The sequence below is a fragment of the Pan troglodytes genome, chromosome 23 (assembly GCF_028858775.2).
Source record: "Pan troglodytes isolate AG18354 chromosome 23, NHGRI_mPanTro3-v2.0_pri, whole genome shotgun sequence".
Lineage (NCBI taxonomy): Eukaryota > Metazoa > Chordata > Mammalia > Primates > Hominidae > Pan > Pan troglodytes.
Window position 1 is genome coordinate 15,174,321 of NC_086016.1, and position 24,707 is coordinate 15,199,027.

A 24,707-nucleotide genomic window follows, 5' to 3' on the forward strand; every position below is an offset into this window, starting at 1 on the left:
AGTTTCAAATCTGCTCTGTCCAAAGAAAGGTTCAACTCTGTGAGCTGAATACACACAACACAAAGAAGTTACTGAAAATTCTTCTGTCTAGCATTATATGAAGAAATCCCGTTTCCAACGAAGTCCTCAAAGAGGTCCAAATATCCCCTTGCAGACTTTACAAACAGAGTGTTTCCAAACTGCTGTATGAACAGAAAGGTTAAACTCTGTGAGCTGAATGCACACATCACATAGTAGTTTCTGAGAATCATTCTGTCTAGTTTTTATACCAAGATATTTCCTTTTCTAACATTGGCCGCAAATCGCTTGAAATCTCCAATTGCAATTTCCACAAAAAGAGAGTTTCAAATCTGCTCTGTCCAAAGAAAGGTTCAACTCTGTGAGCTGAATACACACATCACAAAGAAGTTACTCAAAATTCTTCTGTCTAGCCTTATATAAAGAAATCCCGTTTCCAACGAAGTCCTCAAGGAGGTCCAAATATCCACTTGCAGACTTTACAAACAGAGTGTTTCCAAACTGCTCTATGAACAGAAAGGTTAAACTCTGTGAGCTGAATGCACACATCACATAGTAGTTTCTGAGAATGATTCTGTCTAGTTTTTATACCAAGATATTTCCTTTTCTAACATTGGCCTTAAATCGCTTGAAATCTCCAATTTCAAATTCCAGAAAAAGAGAGTTTCAAATCTGCTCTGTCCAAAGAAAGATTCAACTCTGTGAGCTGAATACACACAACACAAAGAAGTTACTCAAAATTCTTCTGTCTAGCATTATATGAAGAAATCCCGTTTCCAACGAAGTCCTCAAAGAAGTCCAAATATCCACTTGCAGACTTTACAAACAGAGTGTTTCCAAACTGCTGTATGAACAGAAAGGTTAAACTCTGTGAGCTGAATGCACACATCACATAGTAGTTTCTGAGAATCATTCTGTCTAGTTTTTATACCAAGATATTTCCTTTTCTAACATTGGCCTAAAATCGCTTCAAATCTCCAATTTCAAATTCCAGAAAAAGAGAGTTTCAAATCTGCTCTGTCCAAAGAAAGGTTCAACTCTGTGAGCTGAATACACACAACACAAAGATGTTACTGAAAATTCTTCTGTCTAGCATTATATGAAGAAATCCCGTTTCCAACGAAGTCCTCAAAGAGGTCCAAATATCCCCTTGCAGACTTTACAAACAGAGTGTTTCCAAACTGCTGTATGAACAGAAAGGTTAAACTCTGTGAGCTGAATGCACACATCACATAGTAGTTTCTGAGAGTGATTCTGTCTAGTTTTTATACCAAGATATTTCCTTTTCTAACATTGGCCTAAAATCGCTTGAAATCTCCAATTTCAAATTCCAGAAAAAGAGAGTTTCAAATCTGCTCTGTCCAAAGAAAGGTTCAACTCTGTGAGCTGAATACACACAACACAAAGAAGTTACTGAAAATTCTTCTGTCTAGCATTTTATGAAGAAATCCCGTTTCCAACGAAGTCCTCAAAGAGGTCCAAATATCCCCTTGCAGACTTTACAAACAGAGTGTTTCCAAACTGCTGTATGAACAGAAAGGTTAAACTCTGTGAGCTGAATGCACACATCACATAGTAGTTTCTGAGAATCATTCTGTCTAGTTTTTATACCAAGATATTTCCTTTTCTAACATTGCCCTCAAATCGCTTGAAATCTCCAATTGCAATTTCCACAAAAAGAGAGTTTCAAACCTGCTCTGTCCAAAGAAAGGTTCAACTCTGTGAGCTGAATACACACAACACAAAGAAGTTACTCAAAATTCTTCTGTCTAGCATTATATAAAGAAATCCCGTTTCCAACGAAGTCCTCAAAGAGGTCCAAATATCCACTTGCAGACTTTACAAACAGAGTGTTTCCAAACTGTTCTATGAACAGAAAGGTTAAACTCTGTGAGCTGAATGCACACATCACATAGTAGTTTCTGAGAATGATTCTGTCTAGTTTTTATACCAAGATATTTCCTTTTCTAACATTGGCCTTAAATCGCTTGAAATCTCCAATTTCAAATTCCAGAAAAAGAGAGTTTCAAATCTGCTCTGTCCAAAGAAAGATTCAACTCTGGGAGCTGAATACACACAACACAAAGAAGTTACTCAAAATTCTTCTGTCTAGCATTATATGAAGAAATCCCGTTTCCAACGAAGTCCTCAAAGAGGTCCAAATATCCACTTGCAGACTTTACAAACAGAGTGTTTCCAAACTGCTGTATGAACATAAAGGTTAAACTCTGTGAGCTGAATGCACACATCACATAGTAGTTTCTGAGAATCATTCTGTCTAGTTTTTATACCAAGATATTTCCTTTCCTAACATTGGCCTAAAATCGCTTGAAATCTCCAAATGCAATTTTCACAAAAAGAGAGTTTCAAATCTGCTCTGTCCAAAGAAAGGTTCAACTCTGTGAGCTGAATACACACAACACAAAGAAGTTACTGAAAATTCTTCTGTCTAGCATTATATGAAGAAATCCCGTTTCCAACGAAGTCCTCAAAGAAGTCCAAATATCCCCTTGCAGCCTTTACAAACAGAGTGTTTCCAAACTGCTGTATGAACAGAAAGGTTAAACTCTGTGAGCTGAATGCACACATCACATAGTAGTTTCTGAGAATGATTCTGTCTAGTTTTTATACCAAGATATTTCCTTTTCTAACATTGGCCTCAAATCGCTTGAAATCTCCAATTGCAATTTCCACAAAAAGAGAGTTTCAAATCTGCTCTGTCCAAAGAAAGGTTCAACTCTGTGAGCTGAATACACACAACAAAAAGAAGTTACTCAAAATTCTTCTGTCTAGCATTATATAAAGAAATCCCGTTTCCAACGAAGTCGTAAAAGAGGTCCAAATATCCACTTGCAGACTTTACAAACAGAGTGTTTCCAAACTGCTCTATGAACAGAAAGGTTAAACTCTGTGAGCTGAATGCACACATCACATAGTAGTTTCTGAGAATGATTCTGTCTAGTTTTTATACCAAGATATTTCCTTTTCTAACATTGGCCTAAAATCGCTTGAAATCTCCAATTTCAAATTCCAGAAAAAGAGAGTTTCAAATCTGCTCTGTCCAAAGAAAGGTTCAACTCTGTGAGCTGAATACACACAACACAAAGAAGTTACTGAAGATTCTTCTGTCTAGCATTATATGAAGAAATCCCGTTTCCAACGAAGTCCTCAAAGAGGTCCAAATATCCCTTTGCAGACTTTACAAACAGAGTGTTTCCAAACTGCTGTATGAACAGAAAGGTTAAACTCTGTGAGCTGAATGCACACATCACATAGTAGTTTCTGAGAATCATTATGTCTAGTTTTTATACCAAGATATTTCCTTTTCTAACATTGGCCGCAAATCGCTTGAAATCTCCAATTGCAATTTCCAGAAAAAGAGAGTTTCAAATCTGCTCTGTCCAAAGAAAGGTTCAACTCTGTGAGCTGAATACACACAACACAAAGAAGTTACTCAAAATTCTTCTGTCTAGCATTATATAAAGAAATCCCGTTTCCAACGAAGTCCTCAAAGAGGTCCAAATATCCACTTGCAGACTTTACAAACAGAGTGTTTCCAAACTGCTCTATGAACAGAAAGGTTAAACTCTGTGAGCTGAATGCACACATCACATAGTAGTTTCTGAGAATCATTCTGTCTAGTTTTTATACCAAGATATTTCCTTTTCTAACATTGGCCTCAAATCGCTTGAAATCTCCAATTGCAATTTCCACAAAAAGAGAGTTTCAAATCTGCTCTGTCCAAAGAAAGGTTCAACTCTGTTAGCTGAATACACACAAAACAAAGAAGTTACTGAAAATTCTTCTGTCTAGCATTATATGAAGAAATCCCGTTTCCAACGAAGTCCTCAAAGAAGTCCAAATATCCCCTTGCAGACTTTACAAACAGAGTGTTTCCAAACTGCTGTATGAACAGAAAGGTTAAACTCTGTGAGCTGAATGCACACATCACATAGTAGTTTCTGAGAATCATTCTGTCTAGTTTTTATACCAAGATATTTCCTTTTCTAACATTGGCCTCAAATCGCTTGAAATCTCCAATTGCAATTTCCACAAAAAGAGAGTTTCAAATCTGCTCTGTCCAAAGAAAGGTTCAACTCTGTGAGCTGAATACACACAACACAAAGAAGTTACTCAAAATTCTTCTGTCTATCATTATATGAAGAAATCCCGTTTCCAACGAAGTCCTCAAAGAGGTCCAAAAATCCACTTGCAGACTTTACAAACAGAGTGTTTCCAAACTGCTGTATGAACAGAAAGGTTAAACTCTGTGAGCTGAATGCACACAATACATAGTAGTTTCTGAGAATCATTATGTCTAGTTTTTATACCAAGATATTTCCTTTTCTAACATTGCCCTCAAATCGCTTGAAATCTCCAATTGCAATTTCCACAAAAAGAGAGTTTCAAACCTGCTCTGTCCAAAGAAAGGTTCAACTCTGTGAGCTGAATACACACAACACAAAGAAGTTACTCAAAATTCTTCTGTCTAGCATTATATAAAGAAATCCCGTTTCCAACGAAGTCCTCAAAGAGGTCCAAATATCCACTTGCAGACTTTACAAACAGAGTGTTTCCAAACTGCTCTATGAACAGAAAGGTTAAACTCTGTGAGCTGAATGCACACATCACATAGTAGTTTCTGAGAATGATTCTGTCTAGTTTTTATACCAAGATATTTCCTTTTCTAACATTGGCGTTAAATCGCTTGAAATCTCCAATTTCAAATTCCAGGAAAAGAGAGTTTCAAATCTGCTCTGTCCAAAGAAAGATTCAACTCTGGGAGCTGAATACACACAACACAAAGAAGTTACTCAAAATTCTTCTGTCTAGCATTATATGAAGAAATCCCGTTTCCAACGAAGTCCTCAAAGAGGTCCAAATATCCACTTGCAGACTTTACAAACAGAGTGTTTCCAAACTGCTGTATGAACAGAAAGGTTAAACTCTGTGAGCTGAATGCACACATCACATAGTAGTTTCTGAGAATCATTCTGTCTAGTTTTTATACCAAGATATTTCCTTTTCTAACATTGGCCTCAAATCGCTTGAAATCTCCAATTTCAAATTGCAGAAAAAGAGAGTTTCAAATCTGCTCTGTCCAAAGAAAGGTTCAACTCTGGGAGCTGAATACACACAACACAAAGAAGTTACTGAAAATTCTTCTGTCTAGCATTATATGAAGAAATCCCGTTTCCAACCAAGTCCTCAAAGAGGTCCAAATATCCACTTGCAGACTTTACAAACAGAGTGTTTCCAAACTGCTCTATGAACAGAAAGGTTAAACTCTGTGAGCTGAATGCACACATCACATAGTAGTTTCTGAGAATGATTCTGTCTAGTTTTTATACCAAGATATTTCCTTTTCTAACATTGGCCTAAAATCGCTTGAAATCTGCAATTTCAAATTCCACAAAAAGAGAGTTTCAAATCTGCTCTGTCCAAAGAAAGGTTCAAATCTGTGAGCTGAATACACACAACACAAAGATGTTACTGAAAATTCTTCTGTCTAGCATTATATGAAGAAATCCCGTTTCCAACGAAGTCCTCAAAGAGGTCCAAATATCCCCTTGCAGACTTTACAAACAGAGTGTTTCCAAACTGCTGTATGAACAGAAAGGTTAAACCCTGTGAGCTGAATGCACACATCACATAGTAGTTTCTGAGAATCATTCTGTCTAGTTTTTATACCAAGATATTTCCTTTTCTAACATTGGCCTCAAATCGCTTGAAATCTCCAATTGCAATTTCCACAAAAAGAGAGTTTCAAATCTGCTCTGTCCAAAGAAAGGTTCAACTCTGTGAGCTGAATACACACAACACAAAGAAGTTACTCAAAATTCTTCTGTCTAGCATTATATAAAGAAATCCCATTTCCAACGAAGTCCTCAAAGAGGTCCAAATATCCACTTTCAGACTTTACAAACAGAGTGTTTCCAAACTGCTCTATGAACAGAAAGGTTAAACTCTGTGAGCTGAATGCACACATCACATAGTAGTTTCTGAGAATGATTCTGTCTAGTTTTTATACCAAGATATTTCCTTTTCTAACATTGGCCTAAAATCGCTTGAAATCTCCAATTTCAAATTCCAGAAAAAGAGAGTTTCAAATCTGCTCTGTCCAAAGAAAGGTTCAACTCTGTGAGCTGAATACACACAACACAAAGAAGTTACTCAAAATTCTTCTGTCTAGCATTATATGAAGAAATCCCGTTTCCAACGAAGTCCTCAAAGAGGTCCAAATATCCCCTTGCAGACTTTACAAACAGAGTGTTTCCAAACTGCTGTATGAACAGAAAGGTTAAACTCTGTGAGCTGAATGCACACATCACATAGTAGTTTCTGAGAATGATTCTGTCTAGTTTTTATACCAAGATATTTCCTTTTCTAACATTGGCCTAAAATCGCTTGAAATCTCCAATTTCAAATTCCAGAAAAAGAGAGTTTCAAATCTGCTCTGTCCAAAGAAAGGTTCAACTCTGTGAGCTGAATACACACAACACAAAGAAGTTACTGAAAATTCTTCTGTCTAGCATTATATGAAGAAATCCCGTTTCCAACGAAGTCCTCAAAGAGGTGCAAATATCCCCTTGCAGACTTTACAAACAGAGTGTTTCCAAACTGCTGTATGAACAGAAAGGTTAAACTCTGTGAGCTGAATGCACACATCACATAGTAGTTTCTGAGAATCATTCTGTCTAGTTTTTATACCAAGATATTTCCTTTTCTAACATTGGCCGCAAATCGCTTGAAATCTCCAATTGCAATTTCCACAAAAAGAGAGTTTCAAATCTGCTCTGTCTAAAGAAAGGTTCAACTCTGTGAGCTGAATACACACAACATAAAGAAGTTACTCAAAATTCTTCTGTCTAGCATTATATAAAGAAATCCCGTTTCCAACGAAGTCCCCAAAGAGGTCCAAATATCCACTTGCAGACTTTACAAACAGAGTGTTTCCAAACTGCTGTATGAACAGAAAGGTTAAACCCTGTGAGCTGAATGCACACATCACATAGTAGTTTCTGAGAATCATTCTGTCTAGTTTTTATAGCAAGATATTTCCTTTTCTAACATTGGCCGCAAATTGCTTGAAATCTCCAATTGCAATTTCCACAAAAAGAGAGTTTCAAATCTGCTCTGTCCAAAGAAAGGTTCAACTCTGTGAGCTGAATACACACAACACAAAGAAGTTACTCGAAATTCTTCTGTCTAGCATTATATAAAGAAATCCCATTTCCAACGAAGTCCTCAAAGAGGTCCAAATATCCACTTGCAGACTTTACAAACAGAGTGTTTCCAAACTGCTCTATGAACAGAAAGGTTAAACTCTGTGAGCTGAATGCACACATCACATAGTAGTTTCTGAGAATGATTCTGTCTAGTTTTTATACCAAGATATTTCCTTTTCTAACATTGGCCTAAAATCGCTTGAAATCTCCAATTTCAAATTCCAGAAAAAGAGAGTTTCAAATCTGCTCTGTCCAAAGAAAGGTTCAACTCTGTGAGCTGAATACACACAACACAAAGAAGATACTGAAAATTCTTCTGTCTAGCATTATATGAAGAAATCCCGTTTCCAACGAAGTCCTCAAAGAGGTCCAAATATCCCCTTGCAGACTTTACAAACAGAGTGTTTCCAAACTGCTGTATGAACAGAAAGGTTAAACTCTGTGAGCTGAATGCACACATCACATAGTAGTTTCTGAGAATGATTCTGTCTAGTTTTTATACGAAGATATTTCCTTTTCTAACATTGGCCTAAAATCGCTTGAAATCTCCAATTTCAAATTCCAGAAAAAGAGAGTTTCAAATCTGCTCTGTCCAAAGAAAGGTTCAACTCTGTGAGCTGAATACACACAACACAAAGAAGTTACTGAAAATTCTTCTGTCTAGCATTATATGAAGAAATCCCGTTTCCAACGAAGTCCTCAAAGAGGTGCAAATATCCCCTTGCAGACTTTACAAACAGAGTGTTTCCAAACTGCTGTATGAACAGAAAGGTTAAACTCTGTGAGCTGAATGCACACATCACATAGTAGTTTCTGAGAATCATTCTGTCTAGTTTTTATACCAAGATATTTCCTTTTCTAACATTGGCCGCAAATCGCTTGAAATCTCCAATTGCAATTTCCACAAAAAGAGAGTTTCAAATCTGCTCTTTCTAAAGAAAGGTTCAACTCTGTGAGCTGAATACACACAACACAAAGAAGTTACTCAAAATTCTTCTGTCTAGCATTATATAAAGAAATCCCGTTTCCAACGAAGTCCCCAAAGAGGTCCAAATATCCACTTGCAGACTTTACAAACAGAGTGTTTCCAAACTGCTCTATGAACAGAAAGGTTAAACTCTGTGAGCTGAATGCACACATCACATAGTAGTTTCTGAGAATCATTCTGTCTAGTTTTTATACCAAGATATTTCCTTTTCTAACATTGGCCTAAAATCGCTTGAAATCTCCAATTTCAAATTCCAGAAAAAGAGAGTTTCAAATCTGCTCTGTCCAAAGAAAGGTTCAACTCTGTGAGCTGAATACACACAACACAAAGAAGTTACTGAAAATTCTTCTGTCTAGCATTATATGAAGAAATCCCGTTTCCAACGAAGTCCTCAAAGAGGTCCAAATATCCACTTGCAGACTTTACAAACAGAGTGTTTCCAAACTGCTGTACGAACAGAAAGGTTAAACTCTGTGAGCTGAATGCACACATCACATAGTAGTTTCTGAGAATCATTCTGTCTAGTTTTTATACCAAGATATTTCCTTTTCTAACATTGCCCTCAAATCGCTTGAAATCTCCAATTGCAATTTCCACAAAAAGAGAGTTTCAAACCTGCTCTGTCCAAATAAAGGTTCAACTCCGTGAGCTGAATACACACAACACAAAGAAGTTACTCAAAATTCTTCTGTCTAGCATTATATAAAGAAATCCCGTTTCCAACGAAGTCCTAAAAGAGGTCCAAATATCCACTTGCAGACTTTACAAACAGAGTGTTTCCAAACTGCTCTATGAACAGAAAGGTTAAACTCTGTGAGCTGAATGCACACATCACATAGTAGTTTCTGAGAATGATTCTGTCTAGTTTTTATACCAAGATATTTCCTTTTCTAACATTGGCCTAAAATCGCTTGAAATCTCCAATTTCAAATTCCAGAAAAAGAGAGTTTCAAATCTGCTCTGTCCAAAGAAAGGTTCAACTCTGTGAGCTGAATACACACAACACAAAGAAGTTACTGAAAATTCTTCTGTCTAGCATTATATGAAGAAATCCCGTTTCCAACGAAGTCCTCAAAGAGGTCCAAATATCCCCTTGCAGACTTTACAAACAGAGTGTTTCCAAACTGCTGTATGAACAGAAAGGTTAAACTCTGTGAGCTGAATGCACACATCACATAGTAGTTTCTGAGAATCATTCTGTCTAGTTTTTATACCAAGATATTTCCTTTTCTAACATTGGCCGCAAATCGCTTGAAATCTCCAATTGCAATTTCCACAAAAAGAGAGTTTCAAATCTGCTCTGTCCAAAGAAAGGTTCAACTCTGTGAGCTGAATACACACATCACAAAGAAGTTACTCAAAATTCTTCTGTCTAGCCTTATATAAAGAAATCCCGTTTCCAACGAAGTCCTCAAGGAGGTCCAAATATCCACTTGCAGACTTTACAAACAGAGTGTTTCCAAACTGCTCTATGAACAGAAAGGTTAAACTCTGTGAGCTGAATGCACACATCACATAGTAGTTTCTGAGAATGATTCTGTCTAGTTTTTATACCAAGATATTTCCTTTTCTAACATTGGCCTTAAATCGCTTGAAATCTCCAATTTCAAATTCCAGAAAAAGAGAGTTTCAAATCTGCTCTGTCCAAAGAAAGATTCAACTCTGTGAGCTGAATACACACAACACAAAGAAGTTACTCAAAATTCTTCTGTCTAGCATTATATGAAGAAATCCCGTTTCCAACGAAGTCCTCAAAGAAGTCCAAATATCCACTTGCAGACTTTACAAACAGAGTGTTTCCAAACTGCTGTATGAACAGAAAGGTTAAACTCTGTGAGCTGAATGCACACATCACATAGTAGTTTCTGAGAATCATTCTGTCTAGTTTTTATACCAAGATATTTCCTTTTCTAACATTGGCCTAAAATCGCTTCAAATCTCCAATTTCAAATTCCAGAAAAAGAGAGTTTCAAATCTGCTCTGTCCAAAGAAAGGTTCAACTCTGTGAGCTGAATACACACAACACAAAGTTGTTACTGAAAATTCTTCTGTCTAGCATTATATGAAGAAATCCCGTTTCCAACGAAGTCCTCAAAGAGGTCCAAATATCCCCTTGCAGACTTTACAAACAGAGTGTTTCCAAACTGCTGTATGAACAGAAAGGTTAAACTCTGTGAGCTGAATGCACACATCACATAGTAGTTTCTGAGAGTGATTCTGTCTAGTTTTTATACCAAGATATTTCCTTTTCTAACATTGGCCTAAAATCGCTTGAAATCTCCAATTTCAAATTCCAGAAAAAGAGAGTTTCAAATCTGCTCTGTCCAAAGAAAGGTTCAACTCTGTGAGCTGAATACACACAACACAAAGAAGTTACTGAAAATTCTTCTGTCTAGCATTTTATGAAGAAATCCCGTTTCCAACGAAGTCCTCAAAGAGGTCCAAATATCCCCTTGCAGACTTTACAAACAGAGTGTTTCCAAACTGCTGTATGAACAGAAAGGTTAAACTCTGTGAGCTGAATGCACACATCACATAGTAGTTTCTGAGAATCATTCTGTCTAGTTTTTATACCAAGATATTTCCTTTTCTAACATTGGCCTCAAATCGCTTGAAATCTCCAATTGCAATTTCCACAAAAAGAGAGTTTCAAATCTGCTCTGTCCAAAGAAAGGTTCAACTCTGTGAGCTGAATACACACAACACAAAGAAGTTACTCAAAATTCTTCTGTCTAGCATTATATAAAGAAATCCCGTTTCCAACGAAGTCCTCAAAGAGGTCCAAATATCCACTTGCAGACTTTACAAACAGAGTGTTTCCAAACTGCTCTATGAACAGAAATGTTAAATTCTGTGAGCTGAATGCACACATCACATAGTAGTTTCTGAGAATGATTCTGTCTATTTTGTATACGAGGATATTTCCTTTTCTGACATTGGCCTCAAATCGCTTGAAATCTCAAATTCCAAATTCCAGAAAAAGACAGTTTCAAACCTGCAGTGTGTAAGGAAATGTTCAAATCTGTGAGTTGAATACGCACAACACAAAGAAGTTACTGAGAATTCTTCTGTTTAGCATTATATGGAGAAATCCCGTTTCCAACGAAGGCCTCAAAGAGGTCAAAATATCCACTTGCAGACTTTACAAACAGAGTGTTACCAATCTGCTGTGTGAACAGAAAGGTTAAACTCTGTGAGCTGAATGCACACATCACATAGTAGTTTCTGAGAATCATTCTGTCTAGTTTTTATACCAAGATATTTCCTTTTCTAACACTGGCCTCAAATCGCTTGAAATCTCCAATTTCAAATTCCAGAGAAAGAGAGTTTCAAATCTGCTCTGTCCAAAGAAAGGTTCAACTCTGTGAGCTGAATACACACAACACAAAGAAGTTACTGAAAATTCTTCTGTCTAGCATTATATGAAGAAATCACGTTTCCAACGAAGTCCTCAAAGAGGTCCAAATATCCCCTTGCAGACGTTACAAACAGAGTGTTTCCAAACTGCTGTATGAACAGAAAGGTTAAACTCTGTGAGCTGAATGCACACATCACATAGTAGTTTCTAAGAATCATTCTGTCTAGTTTTTATACCAAGATATTTCCTTTTCTAACATTGCCCTCAAATCGCTTGAAATCTCCAATTGCAATTTCCACAAAAAGAGAGTTTCAAACCTGCTCTGTCCAAAGAAAGGTTCAACTCTGTGAGCTGAATACACACAACACAAAGAAGTTACTCAAAATTCTTCTGTCTAGCATTATATAAAGAAATCCCGTTTCCAACGAAGTCCTCAAAGAGGTCCAAATATCCACTTGCAGACTTTACAAACAGAGTGTTTCCAAACTGCTCTATGAACAGAAAGGTTAAACTCTGTGAGCTGAATGCACACATCACATAGTAGTTTCTGAGAATGATTCTGTCTAGTTTTTATACCAAGATATTTCCTTTTCTAACATTGGCCTTAAATCGCTTGAAATCTCCAATTTCAAATTCCAGAAAAAGAGAGTTTCAAATCTGCTCTGTCCAAAGAAAGATTCAACTCTGGGAGCTGAATACACACAACACAAAGAAGTTACTCAAAATTCTTCTGTCTAGCATTATATGAAGAAATCCCGTTTCCAACGAAGTCCTCAAAGAGGTCCAAATATCCACTTGCAGACTTTACAAACAGAGTGTTTCCAAACTGCTGTATGAACATAAAGGTTAAACTCTGTGAGCTGAATGCACACATCACATAGTAGTTTCTGAGAATCATTCTGTCTAGTTTTTATACCAAGATATTTCCTTTCCTAACATTGGCCTAAAATCGCTTGAAATCTCCAAATGCAATTTTCACAAAAAGAGAGTTTCAAATCTGCTCTGTCCAAAGAAAGGTTCAACTCTGTGAGCTGAATACACACAACACAAAGAAGTTACTGAAAATTCTTCTGTCTAGCATTATATGAAGAAATCCCGTTTCCAACGAAGTCCTCAAAGAGGTTCAAATATCCCCTTGCAGACTTTACAAACAGAGTGTTTCCAAACTGCTGTATGAACAGAAAGGTTAAACTCTGTGAGCTGAATGCACACATCACATAGTAGTTTCTGAGAATCATTCTGTCTAGTTTTTATACCAAGATATTTCCTTTTCTAACATTGGCCGCAAATCGCTTGAAATCTCCAATTGCAATTTCCAGAAAAAGAGAGTTTCAAATCTGCTCTGTCCAAAGAAAGGTTCAACTCTGTGAGCTGAATACACACAACACAAAGAAGTTACTCAAAATTCTTCTGTCTAGCATTATATAAAGAAATCCCGTTTCCAACGAAGTCCTCAAAGAGGTCCAAATATCCACTTGCAGACTTTACAAACAGAGTGTTTCCAAACTGCTCTATGAACAGAAAGGTTAAACTCTGTGAGCTGAATGCACACATCACATAGTAGTTTCTGAGAATCATTCTGTCTAGTTTTTATACCAAGATATTTCCTTTTCTAACATTGGCCTCAAATCGCTTGAAATCTCCAATTGCAATTTCCACAAAAAGAGAGTTTCAAATCTGCTCTGTCCAAAGAAAGGTTCAACTCTGTTAGCTGAATACACACAAAACAAAGAAGTTACTGAAAATTCTTCTGTCTAGCATTATATGAAGAAATCCCGTTTCCAACGAAGTCCTCAAAGAAGTCCAAATATCCCCTTGCAGACTTTACAAACAGAGTGTTTCCAAACTGCTGTATGAACAGAAAGGTTAAACTCTGTGAGCTGAATGCACACATCACATAGTAGTTTCTGAGAATCATTCTGTCTAGTTTTTATACCAAGATATTTCCTTTTCTAACATTGGCCTCAAATCGCTTGAAATCTCCAATTGCAATTTCCACAAAAAGAGAGTTTCAAATCTGCTCTGTCCAAAGAAAGGTTCAACTCTGTGAGCTGAATACACACAACACAAAGAAGTTACTCAAAATTCTTCGGTCTATCATTATATGAAGAAATCCCGTTTCCAACGAAGTCCTCAAAGAGGTCCAAAAATCCACTCGCAGACTTTACAAACAGAGTGTTTCCAAACTGCTGTATGAACAGAAAGGTTAAACTCTGTGAGCTGAATGCACACATCACATAGTAGTTTCTGAGAATCATTCTGTCTAGTTTTTATACCAAGATATTTCCTTTTCTAACATTGCCCTCAAATCGCTTGAAATCTCCAATTGCAATTTCCACAAAAAGAGAGTTTCAAACCTGCTCTGTCCAGAGAAAGGTTCAACTCTGTGAGCTGAATACACACAACACAAAGAAGTTACTCAAAATTCTTCTGTCTAGCATTATATAAAGAAATCCCGTTTCCAACGAAGTCCTCAAAGAGGTCCAAATATCCACTTGCAGACTTTACAAACAGAGTGTTTCCAAACTGCTCTATGAACAGAAAGGTTAAACTCTGTGAGCTGAATGCACACATCACATAGTAGTTTCTGAGAATGATTCTGTCTAGTTTTTATACCAAGATATTTCCTTTTCTAACATTGGCCTTAAATCGCTTGAAATCTCCAATTTCAAATTCCAGAAAAAGAGAGTTTCAAATCTGCTCTGTCCAAAGAAAGATTCAACTCTGGGAGCTGAATACACACAACACAAAGAAGTTACTCAAAATTCTTCTGTCTAGCATTATATGAAGAAATCCCGTTTCCAACGAAGTCCTCAAAGAGGTCCAAATATCCACTTGCAGACTTTACAAACAGAGTGTTTCCAAACTGCTGTATGAACAGAAAGGTTAAACTCTGTGAGCTGAATGCACACATCACATAGTAGTTTCTGAGAATCATTCTGTCTAGTTTTTATACCAAGATATTTCCTTTTCTAACATTGGCCTAAAATCGCTTGAAATCTCCAATTTCAAATTGCAGAAAAAGAGAGTTTCAAATCTGCTCTGTCCAAAGAAAGGTTCAACTCTGGGAGCTGAATACACACAACACAAAGAAGTTACTGAAAATTCTTCTGTCTAGCATTATATGAAGAAATCCCGTTTCCAACCAAGTCCTCAAAGAGGTCCAAATATCCACTTGCAGACTTTACAAACAGAGTGTTTCCAAACTGCTCTATGAACAGAAAGGTTAAACTCTGTGAGCTGAATGCACACATCACATAGTAGTTTCTGAGAATGATTCTGTGTAGTTTTTATACCAAGATATTTCCTTTTCTAACATTGGCCTAAAATCGCTTGAAATCTGCAATTTCAAATTCCACAAAAAGAGAGTTTCAAATCTGCTCTGTCCAAAGAAAGATTCAACTCTGGGAGCTGAATACACACAACACAAAGAAGTTACTCAAAATTCTTCTGTCTAGCATTATATGAAGAAATCCCGTTTCCAACGAAGTCCTCAAAGAGGTCCAAATATCCACTTGCAGACTTTACAAACAGAGTGTTTCCAAACTGCTGTATGAACATAAAGGTTAAACTCTGTGAGCTGAATGCACACATCACATAGTAGTTTCTGAGAATCATTCTGTCTAGTTTTTATACCAAGATATTTCCTTTCCTAACATTGGCCTAAAATCGCTTGAAATCTCCAAATGCAATTTTCACAAAAAGAGAGTTTCAAATCTGCTCTGTCCAAAGAAAGGTTCAACTCTGTGAGCTGAATACACACAACACAAAGAAGTTACTGAAAATTCTTCTGTCTAGCATTATATGAAGAAATCCCGTTTCCAACGAAGTCCTCAAAGAGGTTCAAATATCCCCTTGCAGACTTTACAAACAGAGTGTTTCCAAACTGCTGTATGAACAGAAAGGTTAAACTCTGTGAGCTGAATGCACACATCACATAGTAGTTTCTGAGAATCATTCTGTCTAGTTTTTATACCAAGATATTTCCTTTTCTAACATTGGCCGCAAATCGCTTGAAATCTCCAATTGCAATTTCCAGAAAAAGAGAGTTTCAAATCTGCTCTGTCCAAAGAAAGGTTCAACTCTGTGAGCTGAATACACACAACACAAAGAAGTTACTCAAAATTCTTCTGTCTAGCATTATATAAAGAAATCCCGTTTCCAACGAAGTCCTCAAAGAGGTCCAAATATCCACTTGCAGACTTTACAAACAGAGTGTTTCCAAACTGCTCTATGAACAGAAAGGTTAAACTCTGTGAGCTGAATGCACACATCACATAGTAGTTTCTGAGAATCATTCTGTCTAGTTTTTATACCAAGATATTTCCTTTTCTAACATTGGCCTCAAATCGCTTGAAATCTCCAATTGCAATTTCCACAAAAAGAGAGTTTCAAATCTGCTCTGTCCAAAGAAAGGTTCAACTCTGTTAGCTGAATACACACAAAACAAAGAAGTTACTGAAAATTCTTCTGTCTAGCATTATATGAAGAAATCCCGTTTCCAACGAAGTCCTCAAAGAAGTCCAAATATCCCCTTGCAGACTTTACAAACAGAGTGTTTCCAAACTGCTGTATGAACAGAAAGGTTAAACTCTGTGAGCTGAATGCACACATCACATAGTAGTTTCTGAGAATCATTCTGTCTAGTTTTTATACCAAGATATTTCCTTTTCTAACATTGGCCTCAAATCGCTTGAAATCTCCAATTGCAATTTCCACAAAAAGAGAGTTTCAAATCTGCTCTGTCCAAAGAAAGGTTCAACTCTGTGAGCTGAATACACACAACACAAAGAAGTTACTCAAAATTCTTCGGTCTATCATTATATGAAGAAATCCCGTTTCCAACGAAGTCCTCAAAGAGGTCCAAAAATCCACTCGCAGACTTTACAAACAGAGTGTTTCCAAACTGCTGTATGAACAGAAAGGTTAAACTCTGTGAGCTGAATGCACACATCACATAGTAGTTTCTGAGAATCATTCTGTCTAGTTTTTATACCAAGATATTTCCTTTTCTAACATTGCCCTCAAATCGCTTGAAATCTCCAATTGCAATTTCCACAAAAAGAGAGTTTCAAACCTGCTCTGTCCAGAGAAAGGTTCAACTCTGTGAGCTGAATACACACAACACAAAGAAGTTACTCAAAATTCTTCTGTCTAGCATTATATAAAGAAATCCCGTTTCCAACGAAGTCCTCAAAGAGGTCCAAATATCCACTTGCAGACTTTACAAACAGAGTGTTTCCAAACTGCTCTATGAACAGAAAGGTTAAACTCTGTGAGCTGAATGCACACATCACATAGTAGTTTCTGAGAATGATTCTGTCTAGTTTTTATACCAAGATATTTCCTTTTCTAACATTGGCCTTAAATCGCTTGAAATCTCCAATTTCAAATTCCAGAAAAAGAGAGTTTCAAATCTGCTCTGTCCAAAGAAAGATTCAACTCTGGGAGCTGAATACACACAACACAAAGAAGTTACTCAAAATTCTTCTGTCTAGCATTATATGAAGAAATCCCGTTTCCAACGAAGTCCTCAAAGAGGTCCAAATATCCACTTGCAGACTTTACAAACAGAGTGTTTCCAAACTGCTGTATGAACAGAAAGGTTAAACTCTGTGAGCTGAATGCACACATCACATAGTAGTTTCTGAGAATCATTCTGTCTAGTTTTTATACCAAGATATTTCCTTTTCTAACATTGGCCTAAAATCGCTTGAAATCTCCAATTTCAAATTGCAGAAAAAGAGAGTTTCAAATCTGCTCTGTCCAAAGAAAGGTTCAACTCTGGGAGCTGAATACACACAACACAAAGAAGTTACTGAAAATTCTTCTGTCTAGCATTATATGAAGAAATCCCGTTTCCAACCAAGTCCTCAAAGAGGTCCAAATATCCACTTGCAGACTTTACAAACAGAGTGTTTCCAAACTGCTCTATGAACAGAAAGGTTAAACTCTGTGAGCTGAATGCACACATCACATAGTAGTTTCTGAGAATGATTCTGTGTAGTTTTTATACCAAGATATTTCCTTTTCTAACATTGGCCTAAAATCGCTTGAAATCTGCAATTTCAAATTCCACAAAAAGAGAGTTTCAAATCTGCTCTGTCCAAAGAAAGGTTCAAATCTGTGAGCTGAATACACACAACACAAAGATGTTACTGAAAATTCTTCTGTCTAGCATTATATGAAGAAATCCCGTTTCCAACGAAGTCCTCAAAGAGGTCCAAATATCCCCTTGCAGACTTTACAAACAGAGTGTTTCCAAACTGCTGTATGAACAGAAAGGTTAAACCCTGTGAGCTGAATGCACACATCACATAGTAGTTTCTGAGAATCATTCTGTCTAGTTTTTATACCAAGATATTTCCTTTTCTAACATTGGCCTCAAATCGCTTGAAATCTCCAATTGCAATTTCCACAAAAAGAGAGTTTCAAATCTGCTCTGTCCAAAGAAAGGTTCAACTCTGTGAGCTGAATACACACAACACAAAGAAGTTACTCAAAATTCTTCTGTCTAGCATTATATAAAGAAATCCCATTTCCAACGAAGTCCTCAAAGAGGTCCAAATATCCACTTGCAGACTTTACAAACAGAGTGTTTCCAAACTGCTCTATGAACAGAAAGGTTAAACTCTGTGAGCTGAATGCACACATCACATAGTAGTTTCTGAGAATGATTCTGTCTAGTTTTTATACCAAGATATTTCCTTTTCTAACATTGGCCTAAAATCGCTTGAAATCTCCAATTTCAAATTCCAGAAAAAGAGAGTTTCAAATCTGCTCTGTCCAAAGAAAGGTTCAACTCTGTGAGCTGAATACACACAACACAAAGAAGTTACTGAAAATTCTTCTGTCTAGCATTATATGAAGAAATCCCGTTTCCAACGAAGTCCTCAAAGAGGTCCAAATATCCCCTTGCAGACTTTACAAACAGAGTGTTTCCAAACTGCTGTATGAACAGAAAGGTTAAACTCTGTGAGCTGAATGCACACATCACATAGTAGTTTCTGAGAATGATTCTGTCTAGTTTTTATACCAAGATATTTCCTTTTCTAACATTGGCCTAAAATCGCTTGAAATCTCCAATTTCAAATTCCAGAAAAAGAGAGTTTCAAATCTGCTCTGTCCAAAGAAAGGTTCAACTCTGTGAGCTGAATACACACAACACAAAGAAGTTACTGAAAATTCTTCTGTCTAGCATTATATGAAGAAATCCCGTTTCCAACGAAGTCCTCAAAGAGGTGCAAATATCCCCTTGCAGACTTTACAAACAGAGTGTTTCCAAACTGCTGTATGAACAGAAAGGTTAAACTCTGTGAGCTGAATGCACACATCACATAGTAGTTTCTGAGAATCATTCTGTCTAGTTTTTATACCAAGATATTTCCTTTTCTAACATTGGCCGCAAATCGCTTGAAATCTCCAATTGCAATTTCCACAAAAAGAGAGTTTCAAATCTGCTCTGTCTAAAGAAAGGTTCAACTCTGTGAGCTGAATACACACAACATAAAGAAGTTACTCAAAATTCTTCTGTCTAGCATTATATAAAGAAATCCCGTTTCCAACGAAGTCCCCAAAGAGGTCCAAATATCCACTTGCAGACTTTACAAACAGAGTGTTTCCAAACTGCTGTATGAACAGAAAGGTTAAACCCTGTGAGCTGAATGCACACATCACATAGTAGTTTCTGAGAATCATTCTGTCTAGTTTTTATAGCAAGATATTTCCTTTTCTAACATTGGCCTCAAATTGCTTGAAATCTCCAATTGCAATTTCCACAAAAAGAGAGTTTCAAATCTGCTCTGTCCAAAGAAAGGTTCAACTCTGTGAGCTGAATACACACAACACAAAGAAGTTACTCGAAATTCTTCTGTCTAGCATTATATAAAGAAATCCCATTTCCAACGAAGTCCTCAAAGAGGTCCAAATATCCACTTGCAGACTTTACAAACAGAGTGTTTCCAAACTGCTCTATGAACAGAAAGGTTAAACTCTGTGAGCTGAATGCACACATCACATAGTAGTTTCTGAGAATGATTCTGTCTAGTTTTTATACCAAGATATTTCCTTTTCTAACATTGGCCTAAAATCGCTTGAAATCTCCAATTTCAAATTCCAGAAAAAGAGAGTTTCAAATCTGCTCTGTCCAAAGAAAGGTTCAACTCTGTGAGCTGAATACACACAACACAAAGAAGTTACTCAAAATTCTTCTGTCTAGCATTATATGAAGAAATCCCGTTTCCAACGAAGTCCTCAAAGAGGTCCAAATATCCCCTTGCAGACTTTACAAACAGAGTGTTTCCAAACTGCTGTATGAACAGAAAGGTTAAACTCTGTGAGCTGAATGCACACATCACATAGTAGTTTCTGAGAATGATTCTGTCTAGTTTTTATACGAAGATATTTCCTTTTCTAACATTGGCCTAAAATCGCTTGAAATCTCCAATTTCAAATTCCAGAAAAAGAGAGTTTCAAATCTGCTCTGTCCAAAGAAAGGTTCAACTCTGTGAGCTGAATACACACAACACAAAGAAGTTACTGAAAATTCTTCTGTCTAGCATTATATGAAGAAATCCCGTTTCCAACGAAGTCCTCAAAGAGGTGCAAATATCCCCTTGCAGACTTTACAAACAGAGTGTTTCCAAACTGCTGTATGAACAGAAAGGTTAAACTCTGTGAGCTGAATGCACACATCACATAGTAGTTTCTGAGAATCATTCTGTCTAGTTTTTATACCAAGATATTTCCTTTTCTAACATTGGCCGCAAATCGCTTGAAATCTCCAATTGCAATTTCCACAAAAAGAGAGTTTCAAATCTGCTCTTTCTAAAGAAAGGTTCAACTCTGTGAGCTGAATACACACAACACAAAGAAGTTACTCAAAATTCTTCTGTCTAGCATTATATAAAGAAATCCCGTTTCCAACGAAGTCCCCAAAGAGGTCCAAATATCCACTTGCAGACTTTACAAACAGAGTGTTTCCAAACTGCTCTATGAACAGAAAGGTTAAACTCTGTGAGCTGAATGCACACATCACATAGTAGTTTCTGAGAATCATTCTGTCTAGTTTTTATACCAAGATATTTCCTTTTCTAACATTGGCCTAAAATCGCTTGAAATCTCCAATTTCAAATTCCAGAAAAAGAGAGTTTCAAATCTGCTCTGTCCAAAGAAAGGTTCAACTCTGTGAGCTGAATACACACAACACAAAGAAGTTACTGAAAATTCTTCTGTCTAGCATTATATGAAGAAATCCCGTTTCCAACGAAGTCCTCAAAGAGGTCCAAATATCCACTTGCAGACTTTACAAACAGAGTGTTTCCAAACTGCTGTACGAACAGAAAGGTTAAACTCTGTGAGCTGAATGCACACATCACATAGTAGTTTCTGAGAATCATTCTGTCTAGTTTTTATACCAAGATATTTCCTTTTCTAACATTGCCCTCAAATCGCTTGAAATCTCCAATTGCAATTTCCACAAAAAGAGAGTTTCAAACCTGCTCTGTCCAAATAAAGGTTCAACTCCGTGAGCTGAATACACACAACACAAAGAAGTTACTCAAAATTCTTCTGTCTAGCATTATATAAAGAAATCCCGTTTCCAACGAAGTCCTAAAAGAGGTCCAAATATCCACTTGCAGACTTTACAAACAGAGTGTTTCCAAACTGCTCTATGAACAGAAAGGTTAAACTCTGTGAGCTGAATGCACACATCACATAGTAGTTTCTGAGAATGATTCTGTCTAGTTTTTATACCAAGATATTTCCTTTTCTAACATTGGCCTAAAATCGCTTGAAATCTCCAATTTCAAATTCCAGAAAAAGAGAGTTTCAAATCTGCTCTGTCCAAAGAAAGGTTCAACTCTGTGAGCTGAATACACACAACACAAAGAAGTTACTGAAAATTCTTCTGTCTAGCATTATATGAAGAAATCCCGTTTCCAACGAAGTCCTCAAAGAGGTCCAAATATCCCCTTGCAGACTTTACAAACAGAGTGTTTCCAAACTGCTGTATGAACAGAAAGGTTAAACTCTGTGAGCTGAATGCACACATCACATAGTAGTTTCTGAGAATCATTCTGTCTAGTTTTTATACCAAGATATTTCCTTTTCTAACATTGGCCGCAAATCGCTTGAAATCTCCAATTGCAATTTCCACAAAAAGAGAGTTTCAAATCTGCTCTGTCCAAAGAAAGGTTCAACTCTGTGAGCTGAATACACACATCACAAAGAAGTTACTCAAAATTCTTCTGTCTAGCCTTATATAAAGAAATCCCGTTTCCAACGAAGTCCTCAAGGAGGTCCAAATATCCACTTGCAGACTTTACAAACAGAGTGTTTCCAAACTGCTCTATGAACAGAAAGGTTAAACTCTGTGAGCTGAATGCACACATCACATAGTAGTTTCTGAGAATGATTCTGTCTAGTTTTTATACCAAGATATTTCCTTTTCTAACATTGGCCTTAAATCGCTTGAAATCTCCAATTTCAAATTCCAGAAAAAGAGAGTTTCAAATCTGCTCTGTCCAAAGAAAGATTCAACTCTGTGAGCTGAATACACACAACACAAAGAAGTTACTCAAAATTCTTCTGTCTAGCATTATATGAAGAAATCCCGTTTCCAACGAAGTCCTCAAAGAAGTCCAAATATCCACTTGCAGACTTTACAAACAGAGTGTTTCCAAACTGCTGTATGAACAGAAAGGTTAAACTCTGTGAGCTGAATGCACACATCACATAGTAGTTTCTGAGAATCATTCTGTCTAGTTTTTATACCAAGATATTTCCTTTTCTAACATTGGCCTAAAATCGCTTCAAATCTCCAATTTCAAATTCCAGAAAAAGAGAGTTTCAAATCTGCTCTGTCCAAAGAAAGGTTCAACTCTGTGAGCTGAATACACACAACACAAAGATGTTACTGAAAATTCTTCTGTCTAGCATTATATGAAGAAATCCCGTTTCCAACGAAGTCCTCAAAGAGGTCCAAATATCCCCTTGCAGACTTTACAAACAGAGTGTTTCCAAACTGCTGTATGAACAGAAAGGTTAAACTCTGTGAGCTGAATGCACACATCACATAGTAGTTTCTGAGAGTGATTCTGTCTAGTTTTTATACCAAGATATTTCCTTTTCTAACATTGGCCTAAAATCGCTTGAAATCTCCAATTTCAAATTCCAGAAAAAGAGAGTTTCAAATCTGCTCTGTCCAAAGAAAGGTTCAACTCTGTGAGCTGAATACACACAACACAAAGAAGTTACTGAAAATTCTTCTGTCTAGCATTTTATGAAGAAATCCCGTTTCCAACGAAGTCCTCAAAGAGGTCCAAATATCCCCTTGCAGACTTTACAAACAGAGTGTTTCCAAACTGCTGTATGAACAGAAAGGTTAAACTCTGTGAGCTGAATGCACACATCACATAGTAGTTTCTGAGAATCATTCTGTCTAGTTTTTATACCAAGATATTTCCTTTTCTAACATTGCCCTCAAATCGCTTGAAATCTCCAATTGCAATTTCCACAAAAAGAGAGTTTCAAACCTGCTCTGTCCAAAGAAAGGTTCAACTCTGTGAGCTGAATACACACAACACAAAGAAGTTACTCAAAATTCTTCTGTCTAGCATTATATAAAGAAATCCCGTTTCCAACGAAGTCCTCAAAGAGGTCCAAATATCCACTTGCAGACTTTACAAACAGAGTGTTTCCAAACTGTTCTATGAACAGAAAGGTTAAACTCTGTGAGCTGAATGCACACATCACATAGTAGTTTCTGAGAATGATTCTGTCTAGTTTTTATACCAAGATATTTCCTTTTCTAACATTGGCCTTAAATCGCTTGAAATCTCCAATTTCAAATTCCAGAAAAAGAGAGTTTCAAATCTGCTCTGTCCAAAGAAAGATTCAACTCTGGGAGCTGAATACACACAACACAAAGAAGTTACTCAAAATTCTTCTGTCTAGCATTATATGAAGAAATCCCGTTTCCAACGAAGTCCTCAAAGAGGTCCAAATATCCACTTGCAGACTTTACAAACAGAGTGTTTCCAAACTGCTGTATGAACATAAAGGTTAAACTCTGTGAGCTGAATGCACACATCACATAGTAGTTTCTGAGAATCATTCTGTCTAGTTTTTATACCAAGATATTTCCTTTCCTAACATTGGCCTAAAATCGCTTGAAATCTCCAAATGCAATTTTCACAAAAAGAGAGTTTCAAATCTGCTCTGTCCAAAGAAAGGTTCAACTCTGTGAGCTGAATACACACAACACAAAGAAGTTACTGAAAATTCTTCTGTCTAGCATTATATGAAGAAATCCCGTTTCCAACGAAGTCCTCAAAGAAGTCCAAATATCCCCTTGCAGCCTTTACAAACAGAGTGTTTCCAAACTGCTGTATGAACAGAAAGGTTAAACTCTGTGAGCTGAATGCACACATCACATAGTAGTTTCTGAGAATGATTCTGTCTAGTTTTTATACCAAGATATTTCCTTTTCTAACATTGGCCTCAAATCGCTTGAAATCTCCAATTGCAATTTCCACAAAAAGAGAGTTTCAAATCTGCTCTGTCCAAACAAAGGTTCAACTCTGTGAGCTGAATACACACAACAAAAAGAAGTTACTCAAAATTCTTCTGTCTAGCATTATATAAAGAAATCCCGTTTCCAACGAAGTCGTAAAAGAGGTCCAAATATCCACTTGCAGACTTTACAAACAGAGTGTTTCCAAACTGCTCTATGAACAGAAAGGTTAAACTCTGTGAGCTGAATGCACACATCACATAGTAGTTTCTGAGAATGATTCTGTCTAGTTTTTATACCAAGATATTTCCTTTTCTAACATTGGCCTAAAATCGCTTGAAATCTCCAATTTCAAATTCCAGAAAAAGAGAGTTTCAAATCTGCTCTGTCCAAAGAAAGGTTCAACTCTGTGAGCTGAATACACACAACACAAAGAAGTTACTGAAGATTCTTCTGTCTAGCATTATATGAAGAAATCCCGTTTCCAACGAAGTCCTCAAAGAGGTCCAAATATCCCTTTGCAGACTTTACAAACAGAGTGTTTCCAAACTGCTGTATGAACAGAAAGGTTAAACTCTGTGAGCTGAATGCACACAT